Source organism: Pristiophorus japonicus, chromosome 9 (genome assembly GCF_044704955.1).
Source record: "Pristiophorus japonicus isolate sPriJap1 chromosome 9, sPriJap1.hap1, whole genome shotgun sequence".
Classification (NCBI taxonomy): domain Eukaryota; kingdom Metazoa; phylum Chordata; class Chondrichthyes; family Pristiophoridae; genus Pristiophorus; species Pristiophorus japonicus.
This window is the reverse complement of record NC_091985.1, coordinates 109,483,439-109,508,784: the sequence shown is the minus strand read 5'-3', so window position 1 is coordinate 109,508,784 and position 25,346 is coordinate 109,483,439. Positions and strand designations below refer to the sequence as shown.

Sequence of the window (25,346 nt, the reverse complement as noted above, 5' to 3'; positions counted from 1 at the left end):
TGGCTGAACATGAAACTTCAGTACCCCCTTCCTGCTTTCACGCCATACCCCTTGATCCCCCGAGTAGTAAGGACTTCATCTAACTCCCTTTTGAATATATTTAGTGAATTGGCCTCAACTACTTTCTGTGGTAGAGAATTCCACAGGTTCACCACTCTCTGGGTGAAGAAGTTTCTCCTTATCTCGGTCCTACATGGCTTACCCCTTATCCTAAGACTGTGACCCCTGGTTCTGGACTTCCCCAACATTGGGAACATTCTTCCTGCATCCAACCTGTCCAAACCCCGTCAGAATTTTAAACGTTTCTATGAGGTCCCCTCTCACTCTTCTGAACTCCAGTGAATAAAAGCCCAGTTGATCCAGTCTTTCTTGATAGGTCAGTCCCACCATCCCGGGAATCAGTCTGGTGAATCTTCGCTGCACTCCCTCAATAGCAAGAATGTCCTTCCTCAAGTTAGGAGACCAAAACTATACACAATACTCCAGGTGTGGCCTCACCAAGGCCCTGTACAACTGTAGCAACACCTCCCTGCCCCTGTACTCAAATCCCCTCGCTATGAAGGCCAACATGTCATTTGCTTTCTTAACCGCCTGCTGTACCTGCATGCCAACCTTCAATGACTGATGTACCATGACACCCAGGTCTCGTTGCACCTTCCCTTTTCCTAATCTGTCACCATTCAGATAATAGTCTGTCTCTCTGTTTTTACCACCAAAGTGGATAGCCTCACATTTATCCACATTATACTTCATCTGCCACACATTTGCCCACTCACCTAACCTATCCAAGTCACTCTGCAGCCTCATAGCATCCTCCTCGCAGCTCACACTGCCACCCAACTTAGTGTCATCTGCAAATTTGGAGATACTACATTTAATCCCCTCGTCTAAATCATTAATGTACAATGTAAACAGCTGGGGCCCCAGCACAGAACCCTGCGGTACCCCACTAGTCACTGCCTGCCATTCCGAAAAGTACCCATTTACTCCTACTCTTTGCTTCCTGTCTGACAACCAGTTCTCAATCCACGTCAGCACACTACCCCCAATCCCATGTGCTTTAACTTTGCACATTAATCTCCTGTGTGGGACCTTGTCGAAAGCCTTCTGAAAGTCCAAATATACCACATCAACTGGTACTCCTTTGTCCACTTTATTGGAAACATCCTCAAAAAATTCCAGAAGATTTGTCAAGCATGATCTCCCTTTCACAAATCCATGCTGACTTGGACCTATCATGTCACCATTTTCCAAATGCGCTGCTATGACATCCTTAATAATTGATTCCATCATTTTACCCACTACTGAGGTCAGGCTGACCGGTCTATAATTCCCTGCTTTCTCTCTCCCTCCTTTTTTTAAAAAGTGGGGTTACATTGGCTACCCTCCACTCGATAGGAACTGATCCAGAGTCAATGGAATGTTGGAAAATGACTGTCAATGCATCCGCTATTTCCAAGGCCACCTCCTTAAGTACTCTGGGATGCAGTCCATCAGGCCCTGGGGATTTATCGGCCTTCAATCCCATCAATTTCCCCAACACAATTTCCCGACTAATAAAGATTTCCCTCAGTTCCTCCTCCTTACTAGACCCTCTGACCACTTTTATATCCGGAAGGTTGTTTGTGTCCTCCTTAGTGAATACTGAACCAAAGTACTTGTTCAATTGGTCTGCCATTTCTTTGTTCCCCGTTATGACTTCCCCTGATTCTGACTGCAGGGGACCTACATTTGTCTTTACTAACCTTTTTCTCTTTACATACCTATAGAAACTTTTGCAATCCGCCTTAATGTTCCCTGCAAGCTTCTTCTCGTACTCCATTTTCCCTGCCCTAATCAAACCCTTTGTCCTCCTCTGCTGAGTTCTAAATTTCTCCCAGTCCCCAGGTTCGCTGCTATTTCTGGCCAATTTGTATGCCATTTCCTTGGCTTTAATACTATCCCTGATTTCCCTTGATAGCCACGGTTGAGCCACCTTCCCTTTTTTATTTTTACGCCAGACAGGAATGTACAATTGTTGTAATTCATCCATGCGGTCTCTAAATGTCTGCCATTGCCCATCCACAGTCAACCCCTTAAGTATCATTAGCCAATCTATCTTAGCCAATTCATGCCTCATACCTTCAAAGTTACCCTTCTTTAAGTTCTGGACCATGGTCTCTGAATTAACTGTTTCATTCTCCATCCTAATGTAGAATTCCACCATATTATGGTCACTCTTCCCCAAGGGGCCTCGCACAATGAGATTGCTAATTAATCCTCTCTCATTACACAACACCCAGTCTAAGATGGCCTCCCCCCTAGTTGGTTCCTCGACATATTGGTCTAGCAAACCATCCCTTATGCACTCCAGGAAATCCTCCTCCACCATATTGCTTCCAGTTTGGCTAGCCCAATCTATGTGCATATTAAAGTCACCCATTATAACTGCTGCACCTTTATTGCATGCACTCCTAATTTCCTGTTTGATGCCCTCCCTAACATCACTACTACTGTTTGGAGGTCTGTACACAACTCCCACTAACGATTTTTGCCCTTTAGTGTTCTGCAGCTCTACCCATATAGATTCCACATCATCCAAGCTAATGTCTTTCCTAACTATTGCATTAATCTCCTCTTTAACCAGCAATGCTACCCCACCTCCTTTTCCTTTTATTCTATCCTTCCTGAATGTTGAATACGACCTTGATGTTGAGTTCCCAGCCCTGATCATCCTGGAGCCACGTCTCCGTAATCCCAATCACATCATATTTGTTAACATCTATTTGCACAGTTAATTCATCCACCTTATTGCGGATACTCCTTGCATTAAGACACAAAGCCTTCAGGCTTGCTTTTTTAACACCCTTTGTCCTTCTAGAATTTTGCTGTACAGTGGCCCTTTTTGTTCTTTGCCTTGGGTTTCTCTGCCCTCCACTTTTCCTCATCTCCTTTCTGTCTTTTGCTTTTGCCTCATTTTTGTCTCATTTTTGTCTCCCTCTGTCTCCCTGCATAGGTTCCCATCCCCCTGCCATATTAGTTTAACTCCTCCCCAACAGCACTAGAAAACACTCCCCCTAGGACATTGGTTCTGGTCCTGCCCAGGTACAGACCGTCCGGTTTGTACTGGTCCCACCTCCCCCAGAACCGGTTCCAATGCCCCAAGAATTTGAATCCCTCCCTGCTGCACCACTGCTCAAGCCATGTATTCATCTGCGCTATCCTGCGATTCCTACTCTGACTAGCACGTGGCACTGGTAGCAATCCCGAGATTACTACTCCTAGCTCCTTAAATTCTTTTCGTAGGACCTCATCCCTTTTTTTACCTATGTCGTTGGTACCAATGTGCACCACGACAACTGGCTGTTCTCCCTCCCATTTCAGAATGTCCTGCACCCGCTCCGAGACATCCTTGACCCTTGCACCAGGGAGGCAACATACCATCCTGGAGTCTCGGTTGCGTCCGCAGAAACGCCTATCTATTCCCCTCACCATCGAATCCCCTATCACTATCGCGCTCCCAATCTTTTTCCTGCCCTCCTTTGCAGCAGAGCCACCTACGGTGCCATGAACTTGGCTGCTGCTGCCCTCCCCTGATGAGTCATCCTCCCCAACAGTACTCACAGCAGTGTATCTGTTTTGCAGGGGGATGACCACAGGGGACCCCTGCACTATCTTTCTTGCACTGCTCTTCCTGCTGGTCTTCCATTCCCTATCTGGCTGTGGACCCTTCTCCTGCGGTAAGACCAACTCACTACACGTGATACTCACATCATTCTCAGCATCGTGGATGCTCCAGAGTGAATCCACCCTCAGCTCCAATTCCGCAACGCGGACCGTCAAGAGCTCGAGGCGGATACACTTCCTGCAGATGTAGTCGTCAGGGACACCGGAAGTGTCCCCGAGTTCCCACATGGTACAGGAGGAGCATATCACGTGACCGAGCTCTCCTGCCATGTCTTAACCTTAGATACCCTTAAATTGGTAATAACAATGTTACAGTTCACTTACTGATATAAAAAATAAAAGAAAAGCTACTCACCAATCACCTGCCAATCACTTACCCCATTGGCTGTGACGTCACTTTTTGATTACTTTCTACTTCTATTTTGCTTTCTCTCCCGCTGTAGCTGCACCGGTCGCCTTTTATAGGCCGCTCCCCTCTCACCAACTGCCGCTGGCTCTCGATCTCCCGCTGGGCCTTTTGATAGGTCGATCCCTTCTCACCAACTGCCGCTGGCTCTCGATCTTCCGCTGGGCCTTTTGATAGGTCGATCCCTTCTCACCAACTGCCGCTGGCTCTCGATCTCCCGCTGGGCCTTTTATAGGTCGCTCCCCTCTCCCCAACAAAGGATAAATGCAAGGCAATTCCACACCTTGTTGGCATTGTGGAGGCTTCCATTCAGCCTATTCATGCCGCTTCAAAGGGTATGTTTGCAAGAGCTGTGGAACAATGGGGCATCTCCAACGAGCTTGCAGACGAGCTGCAAGCTCTGCAAAACCTGCTAACCACCACGTGGCAGAGGAAGATCGGTCCATGGTGGATCAAAGCAATTTCGAGCCTCAGAGAGAGGAGGCAGATGCTTGAAGTACATGGGGTGCACACATTTTCGACGAAATGTCCACCTATAATGCCAAACGTAAAATTGAATGGCTTACGCGTAGCCATGGAACTGGACACTGGCGCTAGCCAATCCATCATGAGTAAAAAGATGTTTGAGAGACTGTGGTGCAACAAGGCACTCAGACCAGCCCTGAGCCACATCTACACGAAACTGAGAACGTATACCAAAGAGCTTATACACTGTCCTGGGCAGCGCCATGATCAAGGTCACCTACGAGGGCACGGTGCACGAACTGCCACTCTGGATTTTCCTGGGCGATGGCCCCACATTGCTTGGAAGGAGCTGGCTGGGCAAAATTCGCTGGAACTGGGATGACATCCGAGTGCTATCACATGTCGATGAGGCCTCATGTGCCCAGGTTCTTAACAAATTTCCTTCCCTTTTTGAGCCAGGCATCGGAAACTTTTCCGGGGCGAAGGTGTGGATCCACTTGGTCCCAGAGGCATGACCCATTCACTACACGGCGCGAGCGGTACCTCACATGATGAGGGAGAGAGTGGAAATCAAGCTGGACAGGCTGCAACGCGAGGGCATCATCTCCCCAGTGGAATTCAGCGAGTGGGCCAGCCCGATTGTTCCAGTACTCAAAAGTGATGGCACGGTCAGGATTTGCGGCGATTATAAAGTAACTATTAATCGTTTCTCGCTACAGGACCAATACCCGCTACCTAAGGCAGACAACCTATTTGAGACGCTGGCAGGAGGCAAGGCGTTCACCAAGCTCGACCTGACTTCAGCCTACATGACGCAGGAGCTGGAGGAGTCTTCGAAGGGCCTCACCTGCATCAACATGCACAAGAGACTGTTCATCTACAACAGATGCCTGTTTGGAATTCGGTCGGCTGCAGCAATCTTCCAGAGAAACATGGAGAGCCTACCCAAGTCGGTACCACACACTGTGGTCTTTCAGGACGACATATTGGTCACGGGTCGGGACACCGCCGAGCACCTACAAAACCTGGGGAGGTCCTCCAGCGACTGGATCGCATAGGGCTGCGGCTGAAGAGGTCGAAATGCGTCTTCATGGTAGTAGAAGTGGAGTTTTTGGGGAGAAAGATCGCAGTGGACGGCATTTGGCCCACAGATGCCAAGACAGAGGCTATCAGGAACGTGCCCAGGCCACAGAACGTCATGGAGCTGCGGTCGTTCCTGGGACTGCTCAACTATTTTGGTTAATTCCTACCAGGGTTAAGTACTCTTTTAGAGCCCCTACATGTGTTATTGTGCAAAGGTGAGAACTGGGTATGGGGAAAAAAAACAAGTACTTGCTTTTGAGAAATCCAGAAACATTTTATGCTCCAACAAGTTGCTTGTATTTTATAACCCGTGTAAAAGACTTGTGCTAGCATGTGACGTGTCAGGTGTGTATTACAACAAGCTAACGTTGCGGGGAAGTTGCAACCTGTCACCTATGCTTCCAGCAGCTTATCTAAGGCCGAGAGAGCCTACAGCATGATTGAGAAAGAGGCATGAGCTTGTGTGTTCAGGGTAAAGAAAATGCATCAGTACCTGTTTGGCCTCAAATTTGAGCTGGAAACCTATCACAAGCCCCTCATATCCCTGTTTGCTGAAAACAAGGGGATAAATACTAATGCCTCAGCCCGCATACAAAGGTGAGCATTCGCGCTATCAACGTATAACTATACCATCTGCCACAGGCCAGTTACCGAGAACTGTGCGGATGCTCTCAGTCGGCTACCATTGCCCACCACAGGGGTGGAAATGGCGCAGCCTGCAAACTTGTTGATGGTGGCGCAGCCCGCAGACTTGTTGATGGTCATGGAAACGTTTGAAAATGATAAATCACCTGTCACGGCCTGCCAGATTAGGACTTGGACCAGCCAAGATCCTCTGCTGTCCCTAGTAAAAAACTGCATGGGAGCTGGGCCAGCATCCCCGTTGAAATGCAAGAGCCAATCAAGCCGTTCCAGCGAAAGGACGAGCTGTCCATTCAGGCAGACTGCCTGTTGTGGGGTAACCGCGTAGTGCTCCCAAAAAAGGACAGGGAGACGTTCATCTTGGATCTCCACAGCACACACCCGGGTATAGTAATGATGAAAGCGATAGCCAGATCCCACGTGCGGTGGCCCGGTATCGACTCTGACATAGAGTCCTGTGTACCGCAATGCAGCGTATGTGCTCAGTTGAGCAATGCGCCCAGAGAGGCACCACTAGGTTTATGTTCCTGGCCCTCCAGACTATGGTCGAGGATCCATGTCGACTATGCGGGCCCGTTTCTCGGTAAAATGTTCCTGGTGGTGGTGGATGCTTTTTCAAAATGGATTGAATGTGAAATAATGTCGGGAAGCACCGCCACCATTGAAAGCCTGAGGGCCATGTTTGCCACCCACGGCCTGCCTGACATACTGGTCAGTGACAACGGGCCATGTTTCACCAGTGCCGAATTTAAAGAATTCATGACACGCAATGGGATCAAACATGTCACCTCGGCCCCGTTTAAACCAGCCTCCAATGGGCAGGCAGAGCGGACAGGACAAACCATCAAACAGAGCCTTAAACGAGTCACAGAAGGCTCACTCCAAACCCGCCTGTCCCGAGTACTGCTCAGCTACCGCACGAGACCCCACTTGCTCACAGGGGTGCCCCCAGCTGAGCTACTCATGAAAAGGACACTTAAAACCAGACTCTCGCTGGTTCACCCCAACCTGCATGATCAGGTAGAGAGCAGGCGGCAGCAACAAAATGTAAACGATGGTCGCGCCACTGTGTCACGGGAAATTGATCTGAATGACCCTGTGTATGTGCTAAACTATGGACATGGTCCCAAGTGGATCGCGGGCACGGTGATAGCTGAAGAAGGGAGTAGGGTGTTTGTAGTCAAACTAGACAATGGACAAATTTGCAGAAAGCACCTAGACCAAACGAGACTGCGGTTCACAGACGGCCCTGAACAACCCACAGCAGACACCACCTTTTTCGAGCCCACAACACACACCCAAAGGATTAACTACACCACGTCGGACCAGAAAATCGAACCCATCACGCCCAACAGCCCAGGCTCAACCAGCAGCCGTGCAGGACCAACAACACGCCAGCCCAGCGAGGGCACAGCCAACACACCAGAACAGACATTTGTACCGAGGCGGTCCACCAGGAAAAGAAAGGCTCCCGACCGCCTCACCTTGGAAATAGTTTTCACTTTGACTTTGTGGGGGGGGGGGGGGGCCGGGGGAGTGATGTTGTGTATCTGTAAAGCATGCACTCCCATGTTCCGCCACCAGGGAGCTCATCCCCTGAAGTCCCAAGGGATCCCAGCATCCCTTAGGAGCACTGTATATAAGCCGGCCCCTAAGGCCTGTTCCTCACTCTGGAGTGTTTTATTAAAGACTGAGGTCTCTGTTACTTTAACCTCCCTGTGTGCAGCCTCATCTGTGTTAGGAACACAATACTGACCATTGGAATCTTCAGCAGATGAGGAGTGCTGAATGTCTTGTTCCTCCTGGATCTCTAGCCTCGCTGCTGTGCTATGTTGTGCAGAACACAGCAGACGATGATTATCTTCGAGGTCCTCGCTGGTGAGTACTGAAAGGCAACTCCAGACTTGTATAGCCACTGGAAAGTGCAACGTGAGCACGCTCATGGCATGCTCGATGATACATTTGGTTTCATATGGCTTGAGTTGTACCGCTCCTGGTGCTCATCGGTGGGGTTCCTCAGAGGTGTCATCAGCCAGATTTGAAGGGGGTATCCTTTGTCGCCTAGCAGACACACTTGAAGGTTCATTCCAGGTTTGAACATATTGGGGATGTTAGACTGCTGCAGTATGAATGCATCATGACAGCTCCCATGGAAACTGCTGCATGAACCTTTCTTTGTGGTTACACACTGATTGAATTAAATCCCTTGTGGTTGATGAATGCTCCTGGTTGGTCAGGAGGTGCTTGGATTGCCACTTGTGTTCAGTCAATGGCATCTTGCACCTATGAGATGCCATCCAGAGACACAAATCCCAGTGCCCACTCATTCTGAATACTGTTAACACAGGGGAAGCTTATATACCTCCCAATGATGAGAAACAATCAGTCCGTTACCCGCCTGATGCATTTATGTGCCGCCGACTGCAAGACCATCGCACTGTCTCCAGTCGAGGCCTAAAAGAAGCTGGAGGCGAAGAAATTGAGGGCAGTGTGATTTTCACAGCCATTAGTAATGCATGGCGGCCAAGTCCAGCAGGCAACTTGTCTTCCAGTAGGGGGCTGCAGAGGTCTGCATCCACCTGACGTGACCACCTCAGCCTTCGAAAGCACTGCTCCTCCGACGTGGAATGCAAAGATAAAGGCTAGCTTTTTTTCCCTACTACAAACCGTCTTCTTAAACCCCACTCCACTGTCTCCTCCACCCTCACCTCCAACAAGTGCAAGGAGCTCATGGACATCTTAGTCACTAAGATCAAGACCATCCATTCAGCTGCCTCTGCCATTTCCCTCCCTCCCCCTAGCCCATCAGGCCAAACTTCCTCTTGGGGTCCCTCCTGCCCTATTCCTGAACTCGCATCTTTCTCCAGTTTCTCTCCGATCTCCCCATATGCCCTCTCCGAACTCATCTTGTCCCCGAGACTCACATCCTGCTCAGTTGGACCCTATTCCCACTAAACTGCTAACCACACAACTTCCTTTCCTGGCTCCCATGTTAGCTGACATTGTTAACTGCCCCCCTCGCCTTCAAATCTACCGTCACCACCCCTCTTCTCAAATAAATAATGCTTGATCCCTCCACCCTTGATCTTCGCCGTCTTTGCAAACTACCAGCCCCCATCTTCCTTTCCTCTCCAAAGTCCTTGAACTTGTTGTCACCTCCAAAATCCGTGCCTATCTCTCCCAGAACTCAACGCTTGAATCTCCCCAATCAGGTTTCCGCGCCTGCCACAGTACCAAATGGCTCTTATGAAAGCTACAAATGATATCCTATGTGACTGTGACAAAGGTAAGCTATCTCTCCTCGTCTTCTTGACCTGCCTGCAGCCTTTGCCACGGGTGACCACAGAATCCTCCTCAAATGTCTCTCCACCATTGTCCAGCTGGGTGATACTACATTCACCTGGGTCTTTTCTTATCTATGGCTTCTCATCTTGCTCCCGCACTGTTGGTGTCCCCCAAGGATTTATCCTTGGCCCCCACCTATTTCTCATCTAAATGCTGCCCCTCAACGACATTATCCGAAGACAGTGTCAATTTCCACATGTATGCCGGCGACACTTAGCTCTACCTCACTATCACCTCTCCCAACACCTCCACTATCTCTAAATTGTCAGACGGCTTGTCTGACATCCAGTACTAGATGAGCAGAAATTTCCTCTAATTAAATATTGGGTAGGCTGAAGCCATTGTCTTCGGACCCCATGACAAATTCCGTTCTATAGCCTCCAACTCCATCCCTCTTCCCGGTAACGGTCTGAGGCTGAACCAGACTGTTCACAACCTTAGTGCCATATTTGACCCTGAAATGAACTTCCAACCACATATCCACGCCATCTCTAAGACCGCCGATTTCCACCTCCGGAAAATCGCCCGACTCTGTCCCTGCCTCAACTCATCAGCTGCTGAAACCTTCATCCATGTCTTTGTTACCTCTAGACTTGATTATTCCAGTGGTTCGCAAACTGGCATCCAGGGAGACCTTACAGGGGGTCCGCGAAAAAAGAAACAATCCGTAATGGAGAGCGAGCCAGTGCGGAGCGGCCAGGCGCTGCTGAACAGGGTGGTGAATATGGTGACAGCAGCGGCTGTGCCCTGCAAGACGACGAAAAGGAGGGAGGGAAAAAGACTGCCGCTGCAGTGGATTTTGCTGGTCTCGGCTGGTGACTGTTCGGATTTGACCGTTTCACCGCTGTGATGTTTAATTGCACAGTAAAGCTGTATCGGCCGCAGCAGTAATTCACAATGGGTCTAGAGCTCTTTGTAACTACTTTCAGTGTCAGTCATGTTCACACTAAAGGTTCTGTCATCCGGGCCCACTGAGCCTTGAACCATCTGCAAGTGGGTGAACAACTATCAGTCCTTCACTGTTGTTATTGTGAGGTACACAAATATGATGAGGGAAACACAGAACTTCTGAGAAGGACCCAGGGCTAGAATTCATTTACTCAATAAGTACTCAGAGAGTTTCAGACAAGTGCTACAAGGCAGGACATTGGCACCACTGCAAAGCTTATTGGTGCGAGAGCTGCCACAGTAGGATTGGCTGGTTCCAGTGCAGGTATTGGAACAGTTTTTGACTATGCCAGAAACCTTCTCTGAAGGAGCAGTTGTTCTTGTATGCTATTCTTGGATTTGCCCTGTCTAAAGCTATGGGACTCTTCTGTTTAATGGTCGTTTTCCTAATTTTGTTTGCTAATGTAAAATTTGCTGGTGAACAGAATAGCCTAACTGTAATGTATTTGCTTCATGGATTCTTTGCTTAAAAAATCATTGCAACACATTGATATTAAGAACGAGTTGGTTTATTAACAAAGGTTTAACAATCACTCTACACGTTACCAGTTCATCCACTCGGCTCACAACTGCGTATCTCATCATGGATGACCGAGACCCAACTGACTGGGGTTTTATTGAGTCTTGTGAGCATCACGTGACTAGCTAAGCCACTCACAATGCAACAGCTCTACAACTATTTTGTTGCAAACAAAACAAACATTAAATCAAGTGCCCCCTGATTAAAAGGGGGGAGCACTCCAAACAGTTTTCAAGTGCCCTTTTTTGGTTGTTTTTGTGTGGTTTTTTTGGACGCTAAAACCACAAATTATACAAGTGCCCCCTGGCTAAAAGGGAGGGGACACTAAAACCCGGCACAATAAAACAAATTAAACTTTGAAACATATAAAATCAAATTAAAATTTGATTGCCAGGGGTTATGATGCACTCCAGTCCCTCCGGCGCCCACCTCTCGCGGAAGGCCGCGAGCGTACCGGTGTTCACCACGTGCACCATCTCCAGGAATACCCTGGCTCAGATGTAACCGCGTAAGAGAGGCAGGCAGTCGGGCTGAACGACCCCCTCGACCGCCCGCTGCCTGGACCGGCTGATGCCCCCCTTGGCCGTGCCCAGGAGCAGTCCAACGAGAAGGCCCTCAGACCTACCCACTCCCCTCCGCACAGGGTGCCCAAAGATCAGGAGTGTGGGACTGAAGTGCAACCAGAATTTGAGGAGCAGCCCCTTTAAATAATGGAACAGGGGCTGCCACCTCGCACATTCCATAAAAACGTGGAACACAGGACTCCTCCAGACCGCAGAAATTGCAGGCGGCCTGGGAGCCCATGAACCGACTTAAAAATTTATTGCACGGGACTGCTCCGTGCACCACCCTCCAGGCCAAGTCCCCAATAAATAGGGGGAGGACTCCCGCGTATAGTGCACTCCATCGGGGACCCCCGCCTCCTCTGGACGGCAAGATGGTACGCCATGGCGTGTCCAGATGGCAGACGAGGATGGCAAGATTGAGAGTGTGCAGGAGCAGCCTGTGCAGGAAACCCCTCCGCGCAGAACTGAAAGGCACGGAGGGGATTTCCCTGAGGCAGCTCAAGTTGTGAGGCGCCAGCTCCCGAGGGAGGTTTCGGGGCTTGGCACCGATGAGGAATTCCGTCCGGATGGGTGTCAGTTTGGACGGGATCTCCCCACGTGCTTGAGCCTCCTCGACACACCTAATGGAGTCAGGGCCTAGTGCTGTTTTTAGCGACTCAATGGCATCGGCCACGCGCCGGACGTCGGCCCAGTTTAGGTGCCGTGCCAGCACGTCTGGCACCATCCAGCCCGCGCTTCCACCATCGAGCAGGTCCCTGACCCTGGTCACCTCGCCAGCCAGTCCTCTCATCCGCCTGCCACCTAAAACCCCGGTCGCGGAGGTACGGATTCCTGAGCAGCGGCTCTGCAGGACAGTCGCCACTCCAGACGGTGACGACTCTGTTCCAGACCCTGATGAGTTCCTGGTAAAAGACAGGCAGCCCCCGTATGGCGGTCCTGACGCCCCGCAAGCTCACAAACAGGAGCTGCGTGTCGTAATTGAGGCTGTACTGCTGGCAGAAGAAATACTTCGCCAGCGCACGCCACCTAGGAGGGGGCTCGACGTAAAGGTATCTCTGCAGGGTCTGAAGACGGAAAGTCGCTAGCTGGGCGCTGACGCACACCAACGCCTGACCGCCCTCCCTAAGTGGGAGACTCAAGACCGCAGCAGAGACCCAGTGCTTCCTGCTGTTCCAGAAGAAGTCCACCAGCTTCTTCTGTATCTTGGCGACAAACGCAGGGGAAGGGGTCAAAGTGACCAGCCGGTACCACAGCATAGCGGCCACCAGCTGGTTTATGACTAGCGCTCGACCCCTGTAGGACAGCACTCGGAGCAGTCCTGTCCAGCGCCCTAGGCGAGCGGCGACCTTGGCCTCCAACTCTTGCCAGTTCGCCGGCCAGGCTTCCTCGTCGGGGCTAAGGCAGACTCCCAGATAGAGGAGATGGGTCGTGCTCCAGGCAAAAGGCCTGAGCTCCTCCGGCAGGGAGTCCACCCGCCACTGACCCAGCAGGAGTCCGGAACATTTCTCTCAGTTGATCCTGGCGGAGGATGCGGCCGAGTAAATCACGCATCCTCCACAGGTCAACTGGATCCTCGACCATGAGGAGCATGTCATCGGCGTAAGCCGAGAGAACGACCTCCACGCCCGGCCTTTGCAGAGCCAGTCCCGTCAACCTCGTCTGCAAGAGGCGCAGGAAAGGTTCCACGCAGGTGGCATATAACTGGCCGGACATGGGCAACCCTGGCGCACCCCTCTCCCAAAGCGAAGGGGCGCCGTCAAAGACCCATCAACCTTAATCAGATACTCCGCGGCGGCATACAAAAGTCGGATCCGGACGACGAAATGCGTCCTGAAGCCGAAAGCGCGCGGAGTTCCGAACAGATATTCGTGATCCACCCTGTCGAACGCCTTCTCTTGGTCTAGGGATAGGAAGGAGACCGACAGACCAGCCTCCTGGGAGTGATGGATCAGATCCCGGATCAGATGGATGTTATCGTGGATTGTCCGGCCCGGGACCGTGTTGGACTGGTCGGGGTGGATCTGTGGTCCAGCACGGCGCCAAGGCGAGCAGACATCACCCTGGTGAAGATTTTGTAATCCGTGCTGAGGGGGGAGACCGGGCGCCAGTTCTTAAGTAGGCGGAGATCGCCCTTCTTAGGCAGCAGGACGATGACTGCCCTGCGCCAAGAGAGGGGCATCTCCCCGGTCGCCAGACTTTCTCCCAGGACCCGCGTGTAGTCGCCCCCCCCCCCCCAAGATGTCCCAGAACACCCCGTGGAACTCCACGGTCAGCCTGTCCAGCCCCACGGTTTTTCCCCTCGAGAGCTGGTCAAGGACACCGGTCAGCTCCGCCAGGCCCTCTAGGCCGACCTTCAGCACAAAACTCGACGCACTTCCTCGCTGGACGGATCCAGAGAGAACAGAGCCCTGCAATAGTCTCAGGGTCTGTTGCTGATGCCCTCCGGATCCCAGACAAGAGATCCGTCGTTGGCCAGCAGTGTCAAGAGCTGCTTACGGACCCCCTGTCTTTTTTCCAAGCGAGAAGGGGCAGCCGCGGTCCAGGTCCCGGATAGTCAGCAGAGGAGTCCCCCCTGGGCTCTTTTACTTGTGAAGCCGGGTCGGGATGCAGCAGTAGACGGGGGTCCCCCTCCGCCCCAGGCACTGGGGAACACGGAGAAACCAGGCCGAAGTACCGCTCCAGTTCCTCCAAGTCCCCCGGCTCCAAAGTTAGGGATGAAGGTTGGGATTCATCACCCTCCTTGCCACCAACTCCCGGCCCAGCTGGTGCGGGTTCTTGAAATTCATTTATTTTTAATATTTCATTTTATTTTTCTGCCTGGTCGAGCAGATCCCGGGGGATTTTGGTTATTGGCTGGGCGGGCTCAGGTTCGGCCTCACCCGCCTCAGTCCCCGGGACGCTCGATCCGGCAGCCCCGCACCCCTTGCAATAGGCAGATCTTCTTCCCTATCCCCGGGAGGCAGAGGCTGGGCACCCTCGGCTGTCTCACCCTCCCCGGGGATGGACTCGCCCCCCCCAGCCTTCGGTGCGGTTTGGGAGCACTGTTGGGGGACACGGGACATGCGGCGGGCACCAACTCCTCCATGGAGGTACGTTGTTCTTCCTCCGCTTCATTGGAGCAGTGCCTCCTTTTATGTCTGGGGGTGGCGAAAGCAGGGAGACCTCCATGTCTGCCGAGGCCTCTGGCTCCAGTCCCCCCTTTGAATTGTCTTGCCCGCACCCAAGCCCTACCGCGGGTGGTAAGCTCTCCGCGGTAGCGGTCAAGAGCTCGGGCTCGGGATACCCCACGCTCGCCGGTGAAAGGGGTGGCTTGAGCGCGGTGATGGGGCTGTCTGGCCCACTGAGGGGACTAGCCTCGAGGTGTTTAGTTTTACGCCGCGCCTTTTTCCCATCCGGACGCACTCCCTCCCCCACCACTGGAGGCCGAAGACAAAGTCCTCTGACGATGCCCGTGCACCTACAGCTCCCGGCATGTGGACGGTACTAGGGGGAGGAGTAGTGGCGGCGGCGCCAGCCTTGGCCGCTTTAGTTGTTTTAGCGGCCTTGGAGGCGGGGCATTCTTGTGAACGTGCCCCATCTCCCGACAGGCGTGGCACCGCACGCCATCCGACGTCCAGAAGACGCGGTAGGCAGTCCCCTCGTGGACCACATTAAAGGATCCTTCGGTGGTCTCCTCCCGCACCAGCCGAACAAAAAGCTGACGGCGGAAGGAGAACACATGACGGAGGCTGGCCTCCGAGACCAAGCGGTATGGGATTGACCCCCGACCTTACCTCCCGCAGTTGATGTAGGTGGGGGAGGAGGAGTTCAGCGGGATCAAAGGGCGGACATTCGAAATGATGACCCTCTGCACGGTGGCCTCGAGAGGGTCCACTGGCAGGAATGTTCCGCCCACCGTGAGCCCCTTTTGAAGGGCCAGGGACACCGCCCGCTCCGACCTCAGGAAGAACATAGCCTTACCGGACATCTTGGAGGCTGCGACAATGGCCGAGGGGCTGACTACCCCAGCTACTGCCCTCACGCACACCTCGATGCTCATGTTGGGGCGAGTGCAGCTCTTGACCCTGTGTTTTTTTTGTAATGAGTTTAAATGGTGGCAGGGCAGCAGGAGGCGCCGTGGCTGTGGACACTACGTGCACATATTTCATTGTTGGCCCTGCCACCGGCGTAGATGGGGGTCGCCATTATGGGGTCCCTTTAAGAGCTGTACTTACTCCAAGGTCACAGGCCTGATGTGTCTTAATTGGCCTTATTGTAATTATTGAGCAGAGGGAGCTCTTAACAAGGCACACCTCTCCCGTACTTGACGATTGGGGAGGGGTCTTTCTCCCTCTGCTCAGTTGTCTTTTTATTTTTTTAATTAAATTAATTAGGGGAGAAAGGGGCCTTTCAGAGAGAGAAGAGGGGGGGGAAAGAGAGAGAGAGAGAGAGAGAGAGAGAGAGAGAGAGAGAGAGAGAGATGGGAAAGCGGGAAGCTGTGGGAACAGGTCCCACGTCACAGCGATGGGTGGGTGTTCGCAGGGGTGCACTCCCCAGATGGTAAAACACTCGACAAAGTCTTAGTAGATGGTCTTCGGGTGGGGGGGGGAAAAAGATGTCTTCACCCGGGATAGCTGGAACTACCCAGACACAGTACTCCCAACAATGTTAATTAGGGTGTTAACGATTCTTCACCCAGGTAGCTCCAGCTAACCCGGGCCAGGCAATGGGGGTGGGGTGCTTTAGTGGTGTGTGGGGCCAAATTTTTAGCAAGAGCCCCACATTTCCACACACACACACACACACACACACACACACCCCCCACAATGTTCCGGCCTTCGAGTCAATCTTCTTTTCTCCCCCCACCGCTAAAACAAAGTCTTTTTGGGGAGTGCACCAATACACCCACCTGTCGATGATGTAGAATAGTGGCTCTCCCTCTTTCCACACTGGATGGTATTTTTCAGGTTGTTGATATTGTTCTTTTCCCCCTCTCTCCAACTCTCTGTGGCAGTGTTGTTGAAGTTCTTGCTCTCCTCCTCTCCCTCAAGGTGTTTGAATTCAGGAGCCCCTTCCTCCTCTTCCTGGGTACACACAGGTTTCCAGGCTGGAGTACTTTCAGTAAGCTCCTCTCTCCACCAGCTCACTGCTCCAAATGATTAGACCACACCTCCAACAGCTCTACACACCTGTGAGCATACTCACGGGTGCATTCATTACCCTAACCAAGAACAAATGTAATTAATATTTCACTTGCTCCCACAAATATTTATGTTGGTGTCATTGAAATGTACATGTCCTAAGTCTTGTCAACTGTTCCAATAAATCCTAATTTGCTTTCTCAACTGCTTGCTGTACCTGCATGCCAACCTTCAATGACTGATGTACCATGACACCCAGGTCTTGTTGCACCTCCCCTTTTCCTAATCTGTCACCATTCAGATAATAGTCTGTCTCTCTGTTTTTACCACCAAAGTGGATAACCTCACATTTATCCACATTATACTTCATCTGCCATGCATTTGCCCACTCACCTAACCTATCCAAGTCACTCTGCAGCCTCATAGCATCTTCCTCGCAGCTCACACTGCCACCCAACTTAGTGTCATCCGCAAATTTGGAGATACTACATTTAATCCCCTCGTCTAAATCATTAATGTACAATGTAAACAGCTGGGGCCCCAGCACAGAACCTTGTGGTATCCCACCAGTCACTGCCTGCCATTCTGAAAAGTACCCATTTACTCCTACTCTTTGCTTCCTGTCTGACAACCAGTTCTCAATCCACGTCAGCACACTACCCCCAATCCCATGTGCTTTAACTTTGCACATTAATCTCTTGTGTGGGACCTTGTTGAAAGCCTTCTCAAAGTCCAAATATACCACATCAACTGGTTCTCCCTTGTCCACTCTACTGGAAACATCCTCAAAAAATTCCAGAAGATTTGTCAAGCATGATTTCCCTTTCACAAATCCATGCTGACTTGGACCTATCATGTCACCTCTTTCTAAATGCACTGCTGTGACATCCTTAATAATTGATTCCATCATTTTACCCACTACTGATGTCAGGCTGACCGGTCTATAATTCCCTGTTTTCTCTCTCCCTCCTTTTTTAAAAAGTGGGGTTAGATTGGTTACCTTCCATGCCATGGGAATTGATCCAGAGTCTATGGAATGTTGGAAAATGACTGTCAATGCATCCGCTATTTCCAAGGCCACCTCCTTAAGTACTCTGGGATGCAGTCCACCAGGCCCTGGGGATTTATCGGCCTTCAATCCCATCAATTTCCCCAACATAATTTCCCGACTAATAAGGATTTCCCTCAGTTCCTCCTTCTTACTAGACCCTCTGACCCTTTTTATATCCAGAAGGTCGTTTGTGTCCTCCTTAGTGAATACCGAACCAAAGTACTTGTTCAATTGGTCTGCCATTTCTTTGTTTCCCGTTATGACTTCCCCTGATTCTGGCTGCAGGGGACCTACGTTTGTCTTTACTAACCTTCTTCTCTTTACATATCTATAGAAACTTTTGCAGTCCGTCTTAATGTTCCCTGCAAGCTTCCTCTCGTACTCTATTTTCCCTGCCCTAATCAAACCCTTTGTCCTCCTCTGCTGAGTTCCAAATTTCTCTCAGTCCCCAGGTTCACTGCTATTTCTGGCCAATTTGTATGCCACTTCCTTGGCTTTAATACTATCCCTGATTTCCCTTGATAGCCACAGTTGAGCCACCTTCCCTTTTTTATTTTTACGCCAGACAGGGATGTACAATTGTTCTAGTTAATCCATGCGGCCTCTAAATGTCTGCCATTGCCCATCCACAGTCAACCCCTGAAGTATCATTCGCCAATCTATCCTAGCCAATTCACGCCTCATACCTTCAAAGTTACCCTTCTTTAAGTTCGGGACCATGGTCTCTGAATTAACTGTTTCATTCTCCATCCTAATGTAGAATTCCACCATATTATGGTCACTCTTCCCCAAGGGGCCTCGCACAACGAGATTGCTAATTAATCCTCTCTCATTACACAACACCCAGTCTAAGATGGCCTCCCCCCGAGTTGGTTCCTCGACATATTGGTCGGGAAAACCATCCCTTTTGCACTCCAGGAAATCCTCCTCCATCGTATTGCTTCCAGTTTGGTTAGCCCAATCTATATGCATATTAAAGTCACCCATGATAATTGATGCACCTTTATTGCATGCACCCCTAATTTTCTGTTTGATGCCCTCCCCAACATCACTACTATTGTTTGGAGGTCTGTACACAACTCCCACTAATGTTTTTTGCTCTTTGGTGTTCTGCAGCTCTACCCATATAGATTCCACATCATCCAAGCTAATGTCCTTCCTAACTATTGCATTAATCTCCTCTTTAACCAGCAATGCTACCCCACCTCCTTTTCCTTTTATTCTATCTTTCCTGAATGTTGAATACCCATGGATGTTGAGTTCCCAGCCCTGATCATCCTGGAGCCACGTCTCTGTAATCCCAATCACATCATATCTGTTAACATCTATTTGCACAGTTAATTCATCCACCTTATTATGGATACTCCTTGCATTAAGACACAATGCCTGCAGGCTTGTTTTTTTTAACACCCTTTGTCCTTTTAGAATTATGATGTAGTGTGGCCCTTTTTGTCTCTTGCCTTTGTTTACTCGACCTTCCACTACTGCTTTTTACCTTTCTACCATCTGTTTCTGACTCCATATTACTTCGCCCTATCGCGCTGCATAGATTCCCATCCCCCTGCCATATTAATTTAAACACTCCCGAACTGCATTAGCAAATGTTACCCCTAGAACATCAGTTCCAGTCCTGCCCAAGTGCAGACCGTCCCTTTTGTACAGGTCCCACTTCCCCCAGAACTGGTTCCAATGTCCCAGGAATTTGAATCCCTCCCTCTTGCACCACTGCTCAAGCCACGTATTTATTCTAACTATCCTGCTCCCTCTACTCTGATTAGCACGTGGCACTGGTAGCAATCCAGAGATTACTACCTTTGAGGTCCTACTTTTTAATTTAACTCCTAGCTCCCTAAATTCAGCTTGTAGGACATCTTCCCACTTCATTCCTATATCGTTGGTACCAGCATGTACCACGACAACTGGCTGTTCACCCTCCCTCTCCAGAATACTCTGCAGCCGCTCAGAGACATACTTGATCCTTGCACCAGGGAGACAACATACCATCCTGGAGTCTCGGTTGCGGCCACAGAAACTCCTATCTATTCCCCTTTCAATAGAGTCCCCTATCACTATAGCTCTCCCACTCTTTTTCCCATCCTTCTGTGCAGCAGAGCCAGCCACGGTGCCATGAACTTGGCTGCTGCTGCCCTCCCCTAATGAGTCATCCTCCTCAACAGTACCCAAAGCGTTGCATCTGTTTTGCAGGTGGATGACCGTAGGGGACCCCTGCACTACCTTCCTTGCACTGCTCTTCCTGCTGGTCTTCCATTCCCTAGCTGGCTGTGGACCCTTCACCCGCGGTAAGACCAACTTGCTACACGTGCTACTCACGTCATTCTCAGCATCGTGGATGCTCCAGAGTAAATCCACCCTCAGCTCCAATTCTGCAACGCGGTCCGTCAGAAGCTAGAGACGGATACACTTCCCGCACACGTAGTCGTCAGGGACACCGGAAGTGTCCCCGAGTTCCCACATGGTACAGAGGAGCATATCACACGACCGAGCTCTTCTGTTCTGTGTGCAGTACTCCAGGTGTGGCCTCACCAATACCCTGTACAGTTGTAGCAGGACTTCTCTGCTTTTATACTCTACCCCCCTTGCAATAAAGGCTAACATTCCATTTGCCTTCCTAATTACTTGCTGTACCTGCATGCTAACTTTTTGTGTTTCGTGCACAAGGACCCCCAGGTCCCTCTGTACTGAAGCACTTTGCAATTTTTCTCCATTTAAATTATAATTTGCTTTTCTATTATTTCTGCCAAAGTGGATAATACTCCATCTGCCAAATTTTTGCCCGCTCACTTAGCCTGTCAATATCCCTTTGCAGATTTTTTTGTGTCCTCCTCACAATTTGCTTTCCCATCCATCTTTGTATCATCATCAAACTTGGCTACATTACACTCAGTCCCTTCATCCAAGTCATTAATATAGATTGTAAATAGTTGAGGACCTAGCACCGATCCCTGCGGCACCCCACTAGTTACTGTTTGCCAACCGGAAAATTATCCATTCATCCTGACTCCCTGTTTTCTGTTAGTTAACCAATCATCTATCCATGCTAATATATTACCCCAACTCCGTGAGCTCTTATTTTGTGCAGTAACCTCTTATGTGGCACCTTATCGAACGCCTTCTCGAAATCCAAATACACCACATCCACTGGTTCCCCTTTATCCACCTTGCTCGTTACATTCAAAGAACTCCCGCAAATGTGATCTCCTAGGACAGGCAAAAAAAAGATAAAATACCCAGGTCAATTTGGGAGGGGGGAAAAAGAGAAATATGGGAAATTCCTCTCCGATCATTCTAAGCGATCAAAACTAGTCCAAGAGATTACGCTGGCCAGTAAATTCCCTGCAGTACCGACCTTCCGTAAGAGGCGATATCCGCCACAGCCAGAAACAAATCCAGCTTTTGCTTGAAGGAATTCAGCGAGTCTGCATCCACCATTTGAAACAGCAGCTTGTTCCAGAGGTCTCTTTGAAAAGAACCACCTCCTGACATCTAACCTAGATCGAGCCCTATACAACTTAAATTTGTGCCCCTGGTCCTGCCTAACCTATTTAATTGAAATAAACTGTCAGCTGGAACACTGTCTATTCCCTTCATTGTCTTATAAACCTCAATCATATACCCCCACCATAAGTCTATTCTGCTCGAAGGTAAAGAGTCCCAACTCTTTTCACCCATCTTAATAACTAAGATGCTTTCGACTTGGACTTGGAATTAGTCTTGTGGCCCTCTTCTGCACCCTTTCCAGAGCCTCATTATTACCCACCATGTGAGGAAACCAAAAACTGGACACAGTATTCCAAATGCGGCCTGACTAAGGACAAAACAGTACGCCTCGTCTTATACTCAATTGTCCTATGGATACACCCCAACACCCTATTTGCTCTAGTTATCGCTGCACGGCATTGCTCATGTACCTTGTAGTTTGTAATTTGCAAGGGGCAGTTTGTATCTATTGTAATGCAAGTTATTTGGGACGGTCAGTAAGTGTCTGTTTGTACAGGTTTCAATGCATAGTTTCTTGCTGCCTCTGTGGATTAGATCAGCTAATTCAACACAAACTTGTCATCAAATAAAGAAATATGTGCTGGTCACTCCTACCAATACTGTCATGGACAAATGCATCTGCAACACTTAGACTGGCGATGACAAGGTCAAGTAGGTTTTTCATAAGAACATAAGAATTAGGAGTAGGCTCCACCATTCAATGAGATCATGACTGATGATCTGCCTCAACTCCACCTTCCTGCACTATCCCCATATCCCCTGATTCCCTCAATATTCAAAAGTCTATCGATCTCGGTCTTGAACATACTCAATGACTGAGCATCTACAGCCCTCTGGGGTAGAGAATTCCAAAGATTCACAACCCTCTCAAGCCCTAAGAAGTTTGTTTATTTCAATGAGATTACCTCTCATTCTTCTAAACTCTAGAGAATATAGGCCGAGTCTACTCAATCTCTCCTCACAGGACATTCCCGCCCCCCCCCATCCTGGGAATCAGTTTATTGCACTCCCTCTATGGCAAGTATATCCTTCCTTAGGTAAGGAGACCAGAACTGTACACAATAATCCAGGTGCGGTCTCACCAGGGCCCTATATAATTGTAGTAAGACATTGTTACTCTTATACTCATATCTTCTTGAAATATGACAGGACATACCCAGGGATGGTGATGGAGGAGTCTGGGACATTGGCTGAAAGGTATGATTCTGTGAGTGTGACTATTTCATGCTGTTGCTTGACTGATCTGTGGGACTGCTCTCCCAATTTTGGCACAAGTCCCCAGATGTTAGTGAGGAGGACTTTGCAGGGTCAACTGGGTTGGATACGCCTTTGTCGTGTCCGGTGCCTCGGTCGATACCAGGTGGTCTATCAGATTTTATTCTTTTTTGTAGCAGTTTGGTACAACTGAGTAGCTTGCTAGGCCATATCAGAGGGCAGTTAAAAGTCAACCATATTGCTGTGGGTTTGGAGTCACATAGGACAGACCAGGTAAGGACCTGTACAGTAGCATACTGGTTATGTTAATGGACTAGTAATTACAGGCCAGTAAGCCACATGTAGATGGTGGGGAGACTTTGAGACAATTATCTAGGACAAAATTAACTGTCACTTTGAAAAACATGGGTTAATAAATGACAGCCAACACGAATTTGTTAAAGGCAAATCGTGTCTGACAAACTTGATTGATTTCTTTGATGAAGTAATGGAAAGGGTTGATGAGGGTAGTTTGGTTGACATTGTGTAAATGGACTTTCAAAAAGCGTTTGATAAAGTACCAGATAATAAACTTGTTAACAAAATGGAAGCCCATGGGATTAAAAGGGACAGTGGCAGTGTGGATATGAATGTGGTAAGGGACAAAAAAGAGAGTAATGGTGAACAGTTGCTTTTCAGACCAGAGGGAAGTATTCAGTGGTTGGTATTAGGACCATTGTTCTTTTTGATATATATTAATGGCCTGGAATTGGGGATAAAGGGCATAATTTCAAAATTTGCAGATGATACAAAAGTCGCAAATGTAGTAAACAATGAGGAAGATAGTAGCAGACTTTAGAAGGACAGAGACAGACTGGTGAAATAGGCAGACACATGGCAGATGAAATTTAATGCAAAGCAGTATGAAGTGATGCATTTTGGAAGAAAGAATGAGGAGAGACATTATAAACTAAATACTACAATTTTAAAGGGGTTGCAGAAACAGAGAGTCCTGTGGTTTTATGTACAGAAACCTCTGACGGTGGCAGGACAAATTGATATGGCTGTTGAAAAAGCATATGGCTTTATAACTGGAAGCACAGATGACAAAGGTAAAAAAGTTTGTTTTATAAATCACTGGTTAGATCTCAGCTGGAGTATTGTGTCCAATTCTGGGCACCACACCATAGGATGGATGTCAAGGACTTGGAGAGGGTATAGAGGAGAATTACTAGAATGGGACCAGGGATGAGGGACATTAATTATAGTGAAGCTGGGAATATAGTGAAGCTGGGAATGTTCGCCTTAGAGCAGAGAAGGTTAAAGGAAGATATAGCAGAGAAGTTCAAAATTATAGGGATTTTGATAGGATAAATAGGGAGAAACTGTTTCCATTGGCAGGAGAGTCAATAACCAGAAGACACAGAAGTAATGTAATTGGCAAAAGAACCAGAGGGGAAATGAGAATTTTTTTTTTACGCAGCGAATTGTTATGATCTAGAATGCATTGCCTGAAAGGGAACTGGAACTAGATTCAATAGTAACTTTCAAAAGGGAATTGGATAAATATTTGAAGGGGAATAAATTGTAGGGCCTGCAGGAAAAGAGCAGGGGAGTGGGAATAATTGGATAGTTTTTTCAAAAAGCCGGCACAGGCACGATGGGACTCCTTCTGTGCTGTGTGATTCTATGATATGACTGACTTGAAAAGAAATTTTAAAATTGCATTTATGTAGCGCCTTTCACATCCTCAGTATATCCCAAAGCACTTCACAATCAATTAAGTAATTCTGAAGTGTTATAATGTGGGCAAAAGCAGCAGCCAATCTGCACAAAGCAAGGTCCCACATACAGCAATGAAATGAATGACCAGGTAATCGGTATGTTTCTTGAGGGACAAGTATTTCCCAGGACACGGAGAATTTCCCTGCTCTCTGAATAGTGCCATGGGATTTTTCACGGTCACCTGAGGGGGCAGACAGGGTTTCAATTTAGTATTTCATCTAAAAGACCGCACCTTGTCAGTGCAGCACTCCCTCAGTACTGCACTCAAGCGCCAGCCTAGATTATGTGTTGAAGTCCTGTGATGGGGCTCGAGCTTACGTCCTTATGACTCAGAGATAAGAATGCTGCCACCAAACCAAGCTAACGCTATGTGTCAGCACACCCATACGGAACACAGAATCATAGAATTTTACAGGAATCAACTCGGCTCATTGTGTCTATGCCAGGTCTGTGTAAAAGCGATTCCTCTGCTTTACCCCCCATACTATTTAGGTTATCCACTAAGGCTTTTTAAAAGTTATTATGGAATTTAGATCTACCGTTGTTTCTGGTGGGACATTCCATGCAACTTTCCCTTTAAGCTGTGCGGAGGCGCAGCGCTCTAGAGGGGCTTTGTGGCCCCCCAAAATTCGACGGAACACCAATTCCATTATGCTCTCTACTTATAGGTAACTCTTAATCGTAGAAATAGTTTTAGTATTTATTAGTGGAAATAGTTTTACCCCATTTACCTTAGCAAAAGCCTTTGGAGCTTTGAAAACCCCAATCAGATCTCCTCTTAATCTTCTTTATTCTAACGAAAAGAACCCATTTTCCCTAGTTTTTACTCATATTTAAAGCTGCTCATTTTGGTATCATCCTAGTGAATCTCTTCTGTAACCTCTCCATAGAAACATAGAAAATAGGTGCAGGAGTAGGCCATTCGGCCCTTCGAGCCTGCACCACCATTCAATAAGATCATGGCTGATCATTCCCTCAGTACCCCTTTCCTGCTTTCTCTCCAGACCCCTTGATCCCCTAAGCCGTAAGGGCCATA

General features: G+C 49.0%; 1 protein-coding gene and 1 pseudogene across 7 annotated transcripts in view; one reads left to right on the top strand and one right to left on the bottom strand.

Annotated features, from left to right (window-relative positions):
• The window catches only part of arid1b (AT-rich interactive domain 1B), a 646,010-nt gene that overhangs the window by 416,890 nt on the left and 203,774 nt on the right, over nt 1-25,346 (bottom strand). The gene's annotated exons all lie outside the window — the stretch shown is intronic.
• LOC139272858 (ATP synthase F(0) complex subunit C2, mitochondrial pseudogene) lies at nt 1,569-11,025 on the top strand (annotated as a pseudogene).